This window comes from Triticum aestivum, chromosome 3A (genome assembly GCF_018294505.1).
Source record: "Triticum aestivum cultivar Chinese Spring chromosome 3A, IWGSC CS RefSeq v2.1, whole genome shotgun sequence".
NCBI lineage: Eukaryota > Viridiplantae > Streptophyta > Magnoliopsida > Poales > Poaceae > Triticum > Triticum aestivum.
Genome location: NC_057800.1, coordinates 499,325,389 through 499,340,454, shown reverse-complemented (window position 1 = coordinate 499,340,454; position 15,066 = coordinate 499,325,389).

Below are 15,066 nucleotides of genomic sequence, written 5' to 3'. Positions count from 1 at the left end.
AGGATGGATACAGCTGGATGTAGGATTTGCTAGTTTTGGGTGAGATATTATGCTTCCCCTGTATCCCCAACACCTGATTGCATAACCGGAAAGGTTCGGGAGTTTCATAGGTGGGAATTCAAGTAGCTCTTAGAATATCTTTCCGACAGATGTATGATATGAAATTGGGGTTCGACGTCTAGTGGTCCGCCTATTCACGGTCGGTTTTACAGTGGTCTCGTTGTGTCTTAAAGAGTCCTTGGCTATGCCGACTCGGGGACGCTTCGTATGTCATGTGCACTGCCTTGTACATGATGGTGTTGTACGATCGAGCCCGTGTAGGCCCCACCACGAAAACTTCAGACGAAATCTCTATCATATGTTTGTTCCGGCTTATTTTGCAAGTCAATCCTTTCTTTTGTTTTTGAGTTGTGGTATTCGAGTTGCTTCGAAGTCAAATGTTGATTCCATCCCTTGTCTAAGTGGTGTTCTCATACTCCTATGTGAATACTAATCCTTCTCGATCATCGAGTCTGGCATGTCAATCCTTTTTAACCGGTGTACTTCTCTTCAAGTGGATCCGATCATTGCAACATCCGCAAGATCAAGTATCAGTTCTTCTCAACGGTGTTTTTCCCACCCTCCCACCCTTGTTTTCTTCAAGGACTCATATATCTTAATCAAGTATCCATCTTATTGATGTGAAGTCTCTTCTTTCTTTTCTTTCAATATTCTTATCCGGTGATTATCAGGAAGATTCTAATGGAGCTTCAAATTTGTCACTCGTCACTCTTCTTCTTCTTCGGTGGATTCAAGTCAAGCTTTGTTGATCATACCCTTTCCTCATTTCTATGCTTTCTCATGCCGGTGCACCTCATAATAATTCACTTCTCGCTATCCATTTGTTCCGGAGTGCTCAAGATATCTTGAAGATTCGTGTTTCCACTCTGCTTTCATTCAAACTCTTTCGAGGATGTTATCTCTTCCAAGTCATTTAATTCAACCGGCGCAATCCTCTCTTTTAAATCTTTTCAATAGTGTATCTTTTGAGTGGGCCCTAACCCACAGGTTTTTTTCCAGGATCTTACCTGACTCTTCTTATTTTCCCGGAGCTATCCTCAAATTTCTTTTCGAAGTTGGACGTAAGAACGATTTGTCATCAATCAAATGTTTTTCTCCAAGATCTTTCAAATTTTTTTCATCGTTGGTTCAACCTTTCTATTTATCATTTCGGAGTATCTCAACAATTCACGGTGGTGTTTCTCATCGTAATTCTCAGATTATGAAGACAGAATAAGAATTTTCTCTCAATCTTGCTCCATTCTCTTCAAGATTCGTGGTTCTAGTTCAAGGCCATCCTCTCATAATTGTTTTCGATTGTCAGAATTCTTTTCACCCATCCGGAGTAATTCAGAGTATTTTCAGTTTGATTCTCCGGAGCCCATCATCTCATAATTATTCATTCCCAGCTTTCAGTTATCATTCTCCTAATCCTAACGGTGCATCGATCAATTATCTCTAATCAGTTCTTGATCTCTTCATTCTCATGTAACTAAATCCCCTCAAGCTTCTTCGTTCATTTGCTAATTCTTCCTGGTGTTGCTTTATCTTTTCTCCGTTCATTTTCATTCCTTACGGTGGTTCTTCCAGATTTCTCTTCCTTATCAATTTATTCGTTGTCAATCCTACTAGTGGTTCATAGAAGACCTTCCCAAGTTGGTGTTATATCTCTCTTAATCCTTGCTACGAAAATAAGTAGTGTGCCAAATCCGTTGATTGTCATCAATTTAATTGGTGAAGGATAAGCATAATGTAATTCTTATTCTCGATTCATCCAAATGATTTAATTCCTTATTCCGGAGTGGTTCATCATACATATTCTGGGTTTCAAATGCTCATCTTTCTTTTCCGGAGTTCCAAGCTCTCGCAATTATGTAATCACGGAGATCTATCTAAATCTTTACAAGGTTCCACCTTGTGTTTTCAACTACCCTTTCTTTCCGTTTGATCATTCTTTTGTTTACCGGAGTTCTTCATGGAGACTCTACATGATGGTTCATCAAGGATTTATTTCCTTTTCTAAGTGTTCATCGAGATTCTTTTCAGAGGAACTCAAGCATTCTTCTTCTTGCTATCCGGAGTGCAATTCTTTCTTCCATATCATTGGAGGTGGTATTATGTCATTCTTGATAATTTGAGTTCATGTTTCATGATTCACATGTTGTTAAGAATGAGATATTTTAAATCCATTAATCTCGTCATTGGAGTTATCTTGGGTTATATTTCACCTTAAAGCCTTCCCTAAGGAGTGTTGCTAATTATGGTGATTATAAGTGACCCAAGTTCTTCATTTATCCTCCCGGTGAAATAGCATTCTCGTCTCCTTGTTCATTCCAATCCAATTCATTTTCTGTGAGTGGTAGGCTGTCACCTCATAATTTGAGATGTATTCCATAAGACCATATCAAGCTTATTCTTTTCGTTGTTGGTTTTCCAACAACTCCGTTCTAGCTTTTGTTGTAAGCGTGCTCCATCGAGATCTTGTTTCCCTTCGTTCATCCCATTCCATTCTATTCTTTTGTTCCGGAGTCATTGTGATGTTGCTCTTTTCTCTCATCATCTTGGATCGTGTTCTTTTCGTGCCTATCCATTTAACCGGAGTGTCGTGTCCTCTGCTCAAGTTCTTTTCACCGTATCAAGTCTTGCATAACTTCTCAACCGGAGTGCTGCTCGAAGTTGTTCTTCCTTGTCCCTCTTTTCTAATGGAGTGTTTTCAACTTCGTTCATCTCCGTTGTATTCTTTTCTCGAAATGGCTTAACCTTTTTCAAGGTTCCTTGGTTTCGCTCATTGGTCAAAGAAGCAACTTAGTTTTTACCGCTTATCTTCCTTTTTCCGTTGTCCCTCCGGTGCCATTCTAGATCTCGGGACGAGATCCTCTCGTAGTGGTGGACTATTGTGACGCCCCGAGACCCTTGCGCCAGGTGTCGTCCAGTTATTCGCTGTTGTTGCCTTGTCATTTGCTTGCGTGATGAATCTTGTCATGTCATCATGTGCATTGCATCATCATGTTTTCAAAACTTGCATCCGTCCGGGTTCCCCCAGTTCCGTCCGTTGTCCGTTCTGAGCGCAACCACACTTGCACGCACCCGCGGCATGTCCGAAATAATATTTTATAAGTGGCCGGAAAATGTGCTCGGAATGGGTTGAAAGTTGGCGTGTGGTCTTATTTTAGTGTAGATAGACCGCCTGTCAAGTTTCATCGCATTCCAAGTTCGTTTGATAGCCCAACTGTTAAACTATAGCGGCATTATAGCCGGACACACGTCGGACGTTTTCGGTCTCCGGAAACAGTCGTCGGGCCTCCCTCTCTTCTCTTCTCTCAGCTCGAGACCGTCTACACAGCCCACTACCTACAGCCAGGTCCAACCTAACCTCTCTCGTCACACCGCATCCCTCCTCACGCGCGCGTCCAAAAGCTGTCCCAGACCCGACCCGGGAAGTCGTCATCGTTGTGTCCGGAACATCTCCAAACATCTACAAAACATCACCATTTTCTTATTTATACTCCCTAGATATTTTATTCGTGATCGTCCGATTACGATTGGAGGGTCCATCCACAATCCTATTTCCATATATATAGTACAACCCCTACCAAATCAAGCCAACCCTAATTTCTAGGGAGCTTGTCCCATCGCCGCCGCCACTCCACCAAATCCTTTTCGGGATCCATCCCCTCCTCGATCCACCCCTCCGCTCGAGCTCCTGCCCTGAGTCCTCCGCCTTTGACCCACCTCGCCGGAGACCACCGCTGCTTCACCTCGTCCCCAACTCCGATCACGGTTCCTCCCCGCTTCTGCTTCTCCTTCGCTTCATCTGCTCCCGTTCCCTCTATTTCCCTCTCTCACCTGCTCCATGTCTTTTCTAGGAAGCACGCAGGAGCATCCATGGCTGTCCTCGTTGCCGCTGCTTGCCTCGCCTCTTGCTGAGCGCCTCCCTCACCTGCGGCCTCCTCCTCGTTGCCCCGCGCCTTCCCGAAAGCATCCTCTGCCTCGACTAGCGCCGTCACGTCTGCGCCTCCTCCTCTGCTTCGTCCAAGAGACAAGGGTCGCGCCTCGTCCTGCTCCTGCGCGGTAACCGCCACAAACCGCAGCCTCCGACCACATCCGCCAGGCCAGACCACGCCTCCCCTTATTTCTCCTCCCTCCATCTGTTTTTCTCCCTCACGCAGTTCTCTCCCTCTCTCTGAATCCTTCACAGGAGCCATGGCCGAAGCTTCAAGCGCTGCCCGTCTCGTCCCCATCCGAAGCCACCCTGGCCTCGTATCTGCTGAGTCCCGGCCATCCCTGTCATTGCCGGACCTCCTCAGCTCGCCGGAGCCCCAAGAACCGCGCCAAGTTCCTGCTGCTGCACCTTCGCCAAGTCCCTGCCACTGCCATATGCTTCCCCTGCAATGAGAAGATCCGCCGTCCCGGACACCCGCGCCCCTGCCGGACCTCCCCCTGCTTCGCCTTGGTCCCCGTCATTTCCCCATGTCGCCTCCCCGTGCCGTGGAGACCACCCCCGCCTGCACTTTGCCGCCTCCAAGTTCCGTTGCGCCTCTGATCGAGAGGAGGAAGACGCGGTCGATGCCCGCGTTGACTGCGCCTCGCCCGCGAGTGGCTCCCATCTGGGCTCCAAGGCCCAGCAACCCCCATGCCAGCGCCCCCGCCTGCCTCTTCCATCGAGTGGGCCTCAGCCCACTAGGTGAGGACACCCAGCGCCCTCTTTCCTGTGCAGCCCGGTAGACCAGATCCGGCCCGGCTACATTTTTTTCCTTTCCCTGCTGACGTTTTTTTCCTTTTATTCCAGTGCATGCATAATTACAGGAATGCCACTATTTTGTTTTGTTAATAACTAAATGTCCATGCGTCTAAATAAAACATGTTATATATGTAAGATGCTTAGAATTTTGTGTAGTTTCATTTTGTGCAACTTTCATCTATTTTTAAAATGTTTAAAATGATGTTTGCATATATTTTCCCATATTGGCATGTAAAATGATTTAATTCATAACTATTCAACCGTAGCTCCAAATTTAATAAACTTTATATGTAAATGGGGTGGGAAAATGCCTAGTTTAACATGGTGGCATCACTTTGCATGTTTATCAACTCTAAAATTGTGATTAGGGCAGAACAGTACCAAACCGTAAAATATGCATATGGGGTTTTACCGGACTTGTTGTTTGTTGTTCCGGCCTCATTTAAACTTGCCTGGATAGGTAGTTTTCATTTGCTTCACCCCTTGCCATGTTAACCAACATTTAATATTGTTGGGTACATAAACGAGATCGAACTAAATAACTTGAATGTGGTGTTTCGTCAATATGCAACGGAGTTGCATGTTGAGCTCCACTTAATTTGTAGGATTGTTTGTGCACTTTGCCATGCCATGCTTCATTAAACCGGACATGCATCATACTTGATTGTGCATCATGCCATGTTGATGTGTTGGTTGTTTACTATGTTGTTTGCTTCTTTCCGGTGTTGCTTCTTCGGGTCGGTTCCAATAACATCGTGTGTGTGAGGATCCGTTCGACTACATCCGTTTATCTTCTTCATGGACTCATTCTTCTTCCTTGCGGGATTTCAGGCAAGATGACCATACCCTCGAAATCACTTCTATCTTTGCTTGCTAGTTGCTCGCTCTTTTGCTATGCCTATGCTATGATACCTACCACTTGCTTATCCTGCCTCCCATATTGTTGAACCAAGCCTCTAACCCACCTTGTCCTAGCAAACCGTTGTTTGGCTATGTTACCGCTTTGATCAGCCCCTCTTATAGCGTTGTTAGTTGTAGGTGAAGGTTGAAGTTTGTTCCTTGTTGGAACATGGAGATGTTGTTCCTTGTTGGAACATGTTTACTTGTTGGGATATCACAATATATCTTATTTAATTAATGCATCTATATAATTGGTAAAGGGTGGAAGGCTCGGCCTTATGCCTGGTGTTTTGTTCCACTCTTGCCGCCCTAGTTTCCGTCATATCGGTGTTATGTTCCCGGATTTTGCGTTCCTTAGCGGTTGGGTAATAATGGGAACCCCTTGACAGTTCACCTTGAATAAAACTCTTCCAGCAATGTGCAACTTTGGTTTTACAATTCGCCACCTAGCCTTTCTTTTCCCTTGGGAGTCGCACTCCTGAGGGTCATCATTATTTTACCCCCCCCCCCCAGGCCAGTGCTCCTCTGAGTGTTGGTCCAACCTGTCAGCTGTCGGTGGCCACCAGGGGCAACTCTGGGCTGGCCTACCCGTACCTTGGATAATCCGGTGTGCCCTGAGAACGAGATATGTGTAGCTCCTATCAGGATTTGTCGGCACATTCGGGCGGTGTTGCTTGTTTAGTTTTACCATTGTCGAAATGTCTTGTAACCGGGATTCCGAGCCTGATCGGGTCTTCCCGCTAGAAGGAATATCCTTCGTTGACCGTGAGAGCTTGTGATGGGCTAAGTTGGGACACCCCTGCAGGGATTTGAACTTTCGAAAGCCGTGCCCGCGGTTATGGGCAGATGGGAATTTGTTAATGCCCGGTTGTAGAAAACCTAAAGTTGATCTTAATTAAAATACATCAACCGCGTGTGTAACCGTGATGGTCTCTTTCCGGCGGAGTCCGGGAAGTGAACACAATTGTTGGAGTTATGCTTGACGTAGGTTGTTCTAGGATCACTTCTTGATCATAGTTTCTCGACCGTGCTTTGCCTTCTCTTCTCGCTCTCATTTGCATATGTTAGCCACCATATATGCTAGTCGCTTGCTGCAGCTCCACCTCATACCTTTTAGCTTACCTATAAGCTTAAATAGTCTTGATAGCGAGGGTGTGAGATTGCTGAGTCCCCGTGACTCACATATATTTCCAAAACCAGTTTGCAGGTGCCGATGTTACTGAGCCGGTGACGCAAACAAGCTCAAGGAGGAGCTCGATGAAGATCTCGTCCTTTGTGTTGTTTCTTTCTAGTTGATCAGTAGTGGAGCCCAGTTGGGGTCGATCGGGGATCTGTGTAGCATTTGGGGTAGTCTTCTTTTATTTTGGCTCCGTAGTCGGGCCCTGATTGTGTTTGGATGATATAATGCTTTATTCATGTAATTGTGTGAAGTGGAGATTGTAAGCCAACTATGTATCTCTTTTCCCTTATAGTATTACATGGGTTGTGTGAAGATTACCTCACTTGCGACATTGCTTTCAATGCGGTTATGCCTCTAAGTCGTGCTTCGACACATGGGAGATATAGCCGCATCGAGGGCGTTACAAAACCCTAGCCCGCGGAGGAAGTGGGGGTGAACACTACCCTCTCGTTGGGCTTTAGTGTGGGGATGATATGTCCCCGGGCTGGAAGACGGTGGGCGATTTCCTTCGCCAGGTATCCGGCCGCCCGAAGCTCAGCGATGTTCTCCTCCTTAACGGAGGAGGCCATCCACTTGCCTTGACCTCCGGATCTGAACATGGTTGAGTGCTTTCCCGAGACAAGGGGAATGAGAACTTGGGCATTGGAGCTCAAGGACAGAGGCAGGAGGAAAGCATGGGGGAAGAAGGAGGAATCTTATCTCCTTATAAGGGCGGTGAATATCAAACGCCCCCCTCATTCGCCTTAAAATTCGCATGCTACCAAGGCTGTGTAAACGAAACGGTTGGGTTACCCACACCCGTATTGATGAGAATCCTGTGATAAGGGGACACGATCTCTACTTTGACAAGACGTGCCAATGACAACCGTGTCTCAAAACGTGGGGCAAAAAACGGTTCAAAATTATGACCGGACAGGCGTGATGTCACATTACTAAAGTTGTCAGCAGATGGGACTCGTGTGTTATTATATTCTCTCTATGGTTGTGTGCGGTGTGCTTTACAGGTCCGGACATGTTTGTTTCATCCGAAGACTATTTTTTGGAGTTCGGGGGGAGGAACCTGCCTTGCAATGCCGAAGACAGCACTACGCACCGGATACCTTGTCATTGAAGCCTAGTTCAGGGGCTACTGAGGGAGTCCTGGACTAAGGGATCCTCGGACGTCCGACATGTTGTCTATGGGCCGGACTAATGGGTTGTGAAGATACGAAGACTGAAGAATACACCCGTGTCCGGACTCTCCTTGGTGTGGAAGGCAAGCTTGGCAAACAACTATGAAGATTCCATCTTATGTAACCGACTCTATGTAACCCTAGATCCCCCCGGTGTCTATATAAACCGGAGGGTGTAATGTGAATAGGGGATACTCAATACCGTAGTCATACATGCTAGACTTCTAGGGTTTAGCCATTATGATCTCGTGGTAGATCAACTCTTGTAACACTCATATTCATCAAGATCAATCAAGCAGGAAGTAGGGTATTACCTCCGTAGAGAGGGCCCGAACCTGGGTAAACATCGTGTCCCCTGTCTCCTGTTACCATCAACCTTAGACGCACAGTTTGGGACCCCCTACCCGAGATCCGCCGGTTTTGACACCGACACCCCCTCCCACGTATATAAAGGGGGGAGGAGAGGAGTCCAGCCATAGGGGGGCGCCATAGGGAGGAGTCCTACTTGGACTCCCAGTCCAAGTAGGATTCGCCCCCCCCCTTCCTATTCCAACTAGGAGAAGTAGGGAAGGGGAAGGAGGGGGGCGCCACCCCCTCCTAGTCCAATTCAGACCAGCCCATGGGGGGCACGCAGCCACCCCTTGAGGCCCCTCTCTCCTTTCCCCTAAAGCCCATTAAGGCCCATTACTCTCCCGAGGGGTTTCGGTAACTTCCCGATACTCCGGAAAATACCCAAAACACTTCGGAACCATTCCAGTGTCCGAATATAACCTTCCAATATATCGATCTTTATGTCTCGACCATTTCGAGACTCCTCGTCATGTCCGTGATCTCATTCGGGACTCCGAACAAACTTCGGTACATCAAATCACATAACTCATAATACAAATCATCATCGAACGTTAAGCGTGCGGACCCTATGGGTTCGAGAACTATGTAGACATGACCGAGACACACCTCTGGTCAATAAACAATAGCGGAGCCTGGATGCTCATATTGTCTCCTACATATTCTACGAAGATCTTTATCGGTCAAACTGCATAACAATGTACGTTGTTCCCTTTGTCATCGGTATGTTACTTGCCCGAGATTCGATCGTCGGTATCATCATACCTAGTTCAATCTCGTTACCGGCAAGACTGTTTACTCATTCCGTAATGCATCATCCCACAACTAACTCATTAGTCACATTGCTTGCAAGGCTTATAGTGATGTGCATTATCGAGAGGGCCCAAAGATACCTCTCCGATACATGGAGTGACAAATCCTAATCTCGATCTATGCCAACTCAACAAACACCATCGAAGACACCTGTAGAGCATCTTTATAATCACCCAGTTACATTGTGACGTTTGACAGCACACTAAGTGTTCCTCCGGTATTCGGGAGTTGCATAATCTCATAGTAAGAGGAATATATATAAGTCATGAAGAAAGCAATAACAATAAACTAAATGACCATAGTGCTAAGCTAACAGATGGGCCTTGTCCATCACATCATTCTCTAATGATGTGATCCCGTTCATCAAATGACAACACATGTCTATGGCTAGGAAACTTAACCATCTTTTATAAACGAGCTAGTCAAGTAGAGGCATACTAGGGACACTATGTTTGTCTATGTATTCACATATGTACTAAGTTTTGGTTAATACAATTGTAGCATGGATAATAAACATTTATCATGATATAAGGAAATATAAACATCAACTTTATTATTGCCTCTAGGGCATATTTCCTTCAAGTAGTTCATCACAAAAATCAGTTCCAGTGATTCCTACACCAATTAGTGAGGAAGCTAATGATGATGATCATGAAACTTCAGATCAAGTTACTACCGAACCTCGTAGGTCAAACAAAGTACGGTCCGCACCAGAGTGGTACGGTAATCCTGTTCTGGAAGTCATGTTACTAGACCATGACGAACCTACGAACTATAAGGAAGCAATGATGAGCCCAGATTCCACGAAATGGCTTGAGGCCATGAAATTTGAGATGGGATCCATGTATGAGAACAAAGTGTGGACTTTGGTTGACTTGCCCGATGATCGGCAAGCCATAGAGAATAAATGGATCATCAAGAAGAAGACTGACGCTGACGGTAATGTTACTGTCTACAACGCTCGACTTGTTGAGAAAGTTTTTCGACAAGTTCAAGGGGTTGACTACAATGAGACCTTCTCACCCGTAGTGATGCTTAAGTCTGTCCGAATGATGTTAGCAATTGCCGCATTTTATGATTATGAAATATGGCAAATGGATGTCAAAACTTCATTCCTTAATGGATTTCTTAAAGAAGAGTTGTATATGATGCAACCAGAAGGTTTTGTCGATCCTAAAGGTGCTAACAAAGTGTGCAAGCTCCAGCGATCCATTTATGGACCGGTGCAAGCATCTTGGAGTTGGAATATACACTTTGATAGTGTGATCAAAGCATATGGTTTTATACAGACTTTTGGAGAAGCCTGTATTTGCAAGAAAGTGAGTGGGAGCTCTGTAGCATTTCTGATATTATATGTGGATGACATATTGTTGACTGGAAATAATACAGAATTTCTGGATAGCATAAAATGATACTTGAATAAGAATTTTTCAATGAAAGACCTCGGTGAAGCTGATTATATATTGGGCATCAAGATCTATAGAGATAGATCAAGACGCTTAATTGGACTTTCACAAAGCACATACCTTGATAAAGTTTTAAGAAGTTCAAAATGGATCAGTCAAAGAAAGGGTTCTTACCTGTGTTACAAGGTGTGAAGTTGAGTCAGACTCAATGCCCCACCACTACAGAAGATAGAGAGAAAATAGAAGTCATTCCCTATGCCTCAGCCATAGGTTCCATCATGTATGCAATGTTGTGTACCAGACCTGATGTGTGCCTTGGTATAAGTTTAGCGGTGAGGCACCAAAGTAATCCAGGAGTGGATCACTAGACAACGGTCAAGAACATCCTGAAATACCTGAAAAGGACTAAGGATATGTTTCTCGTTTATGGAGGTGACAAAGAGCTTGTCTTAAATGGTTACATCGATGCAAGCTTTGACATTGATCCGGATGACTCTAAGTCACAAAACGGATACGTATTTATATTGAATGGTGGAGCTGTAAGTAGGTGCAGTTCCAAACAGACCGTCGTGGCGGGATCTACGTGTGAAGCGGAGTACATAGCTGCTTCAGAAGCAGCAAATGAAGGAGTTCATATCCGATCTAGGTGTAATACCTAGTGCATCGGGTCTAATGAAAACCTTTTGTGACAATACTGGAGCAATTGCCTTGGCGAAGGAATCCAGATTTCACAAGAGAACCAAACACATCAAGAGACGCTTCAATTCCATCCGCGATCAAGTCAAGGAGGGAGACATAGAGATTTGCAAGATACATACAGATCTGAATGTTGCAGACCCGTTGACTAAGCCTCTTCCACAAGCAAAACATGATCAGCACCAAGACTCCATGGGTGTTAGAATCATTACTATGTAATCTAGATTATTGACTCTAGTGCAAGTGGGAGACTGAAGGAAATATGCCCTAGAGGCAATAATAAAGTTGTTATTTATATTTTCTTATACCATGATAAATGTTTATTATTCATGCTAGAATTGTATTAACCAGAAACTTAGTACATGTGTGAATACATAGACAAAACAAAGTGTCCCTGGTATGCCTCTACTTGACTAGCTCATTAATCAAAGATGATTAAGTTTCCTGACCATAGACATGTGTTGTCATTTGATGAATGGGAGCATATCATTAGAGAATGATGTGATGGACAAGACCCATCCGTTAGCTTAACATAATGATCGTTAAGTTTTACTGCTATTGCTTTCTTCATGACTTATACATATTCCTCTTACTATGAGATTATGCAACTCCCGAATACCGGAGGAACACCTTATGTGATATCAAACGTCACAACGTAACTGGGTGGTTATAAAGATGCTCTACAGGTATCTCCGAAGGTGTTTGTTGGGTTGGCATAGGTCAAGATTAGGATTTGTCACTCCGAGTATCGAAGAGGTATCTCTGGGCCCTCTCGGTAATGCACATCACTATAAGCCTTGCAAGCAGTGTAATTAATGAGTTAGTTGTGGGATGATGCATTATGAAATGAGTAAAGAGACTTGCCGGTAACGAGATTGAACTAGGTATGATGATACCGACGATCGAATATCGGGCAAGTAACATACCGATGACAAAGGGAATAACGTATGTTGTTATTGCGGTTTGACCGATAAAGATCTTCGTAGAATATGTAGGAACCAATATGAGCATCCAGGTTCCGCTATTGGTTATTGAACGGAGATGTGTCTTGGTCATGTCTACATATTTCTCGAACCCGTAGGATCCGCACGCTTAATGTTCGATGACGATTTGTATAATGAGTTATGTGTTTCGGTGACCGAAGTTTGTTCGGAGCCCCGGATGAGATCACGAACATGACGAGGAGTCTCGAAATGGTTGAGAGGTAAAGATTCATATATTGGAAGGTAGTATTCGGACATTGGAATGGTTCCGAGTGATTCGGGTATTTTACCAGAGTACTGAGGGGTTACCGGAACCCCCCGCAAAAGTATTGGGCCTACATGGGCCTAGGGGAGAGAGAGGGAAGCCCGTGGGGGGTGGCGCGTGCCCCCCTCCTAGGGAGTCCGAATAGGACAAGGAGGAGGGGGCGCGGGCCCCCTTTCCTCTCCCTCTCCCTCTCCTTCCTTTTCCCTCCAGTGAAGAAAGGAAAGGGGGGGCGCGAATCCTACTAGGACTAGGAGTCCTAGTAGAACTCCCCCCTTGGAGCGCCCCCTCTAGGTCGTCCGCCTCCTCCTCCCCTCCTTTATATACGGGGGCGGGGTACACCCCAAAGGCACATCAATTGTTCTCTTAGCCATGTGCGGTGCCGCCCTCCACAGTTTACTCCTTCGGTCATAGCGTCATAGTGCTTAGGCGAAGCCCTGCGCGGATCACTTCACCATCACCGTCACCATGCTGTCGTGCTGACGGAACTCTCCCTCGACCCTCTACTGGATCAAGAGTTAGAGGGATGTCATCAAGTTGAACGTGTGCTGAACTCGGAGGTGTCGTATGTTCGGTACTAGATCGGTTGGATCGCGAAGACGTTCGACTACATTAACCGTGTTAACCTAACGCTTCCGCTTTCGGTCTACGAGGGTACATGGACACACTCTCCCACTCTCGTTGCTATGCACCTCATAGATAGATCTTGCGTGATCGTAGAAAATTTTCTGAAATTGCATGCTACGTTCCCTAACACTTTTATGTTGTGTTACCGCCTTCTAAAACAAGCGCCAGAACCTGAGAGCACCGCTGTCATGTTGATGCATTGTGTGTAGCTAATGTTGGGTGCATCATGACTGGATCTTTTCTACCATGAATTACAATGTTTAGTCACAGCTTGAACTTTGGAGGTGCTCTGCATTTATGTTTTGCGGTCTCAGAAAGGCTAGCAAGATAGCACTAGTGTTATATTATATCATGGTTGTTTTGACAACGTGTTGTCGTCTGAGATATCTTATTATTGCTCGCTAGCTGATTATGTCATTGATATCAGTTAATATAATTTTTAAGACTTATTGGCGGCATGGTTAGTTATAACGATTGGTTGAAAACCTGGGTGATGTTTAACCTTATTTATGCAAACAAGAGCAAAAGAGTTCGTAAAAGTTTTTCTTTTTCACTTTCAGTTTATCAACTGAATTGCTTGAGGACAATTAAAGGTTTAAGCTTGGGGGAGTTGATACGTCTCCAACGTATCTACTTTTCCTAATGCTTTTCCTCTCGTTTTGGACTCTAATTTGCATGGTTTGAATGAAACTAACCCCGGACTGACGTTGTTTTCAGCAGAACTATCATGGTGTTGTTTTTGTGCAGAAATAAAAGTTATCGGAATGGAACGAAACTTTGCGAGGATTTTTTATATCAATAAAGAGAATTTTTGGAGCCAAGAGTCGCCTGAGGGGGCACCTAGGTGGGCACAACCGACCAGGGCGCCCCTGCCCCCCCCCCCCCCAGGCGTGCCCAGGTGGGTTGTCCCAACTGATGGCCCTGCAGACCCTAAAACCGACGCTATAAAATCCTATTTTTCCAGAAAAATTAGGGAGAAAGAATTATCATGATCCACGAGACGGAGCCGCCGTCACCTCCTGTTCTTCATTGGGAGGCCAGATCTGGAGTCCGTTTGGGGCTCTGGAGAGGGGGATCTTCGTTCTTCGCCATCACCAACCCTTCTCCATCGCCAATTCCATGATGCTCCCCACCGGGAGTAAGTAATTCCTTCGTAGGCTCGCTGGTCGGTGAGGAGTTGGATGAGATTCATCATGTAATCGAGTTAGTTTTGTTAGGGGCTGATCCCTAGTATCCACTATGTTATGAGATTGATGTTGCTATGACTTTGCCATGCTTAATGCTTGCCACTTTGGGCCCGGGTGCCATGATTTCAGATCTGAACCATTTATGTTATCACAATTATATCCATGTTCTAGATCCGATGTTGCAAGTTATAGTCACCTACTACGTGTTATGATCTGGCAACCCCGGGGTGACAATAGTTGCGACCACTCCCAGTGATGATCGTAGTTTGAGGAGTTCATGTATTCACCATGTGTTAATGCTTTGTTCCGATTGTCTATTAAAAGGAGGCCTTAATATCCCTTAGTTTCCAATTGGACCCCGCTGCCACGGGAGGGTAGGACAAAAGATGTCATGCAAGTTCTTTCCATAAGCATGTATGAGTATTTATGGAATACATGCCTACATTATATTTATGAACTGGAGCTAGTGCCATATCGCCCTAGGTTATGACTGTCACATGAAGAATATCATCCAACGAATTACTGATCCAATGCCTACGAATTTATCTTATATTGTTCTTGCTAAGTTAATACTACTATCGTTACTGTTGCACTTGCTACAAAATTACTACTATCACTGTTACCGTTACTATTGTTGTTGTCACTACTATCAAAACTATCATACTACTTTGCTACTGATCATGTCACTGCAGATAATTAATCTCCAGGTGTG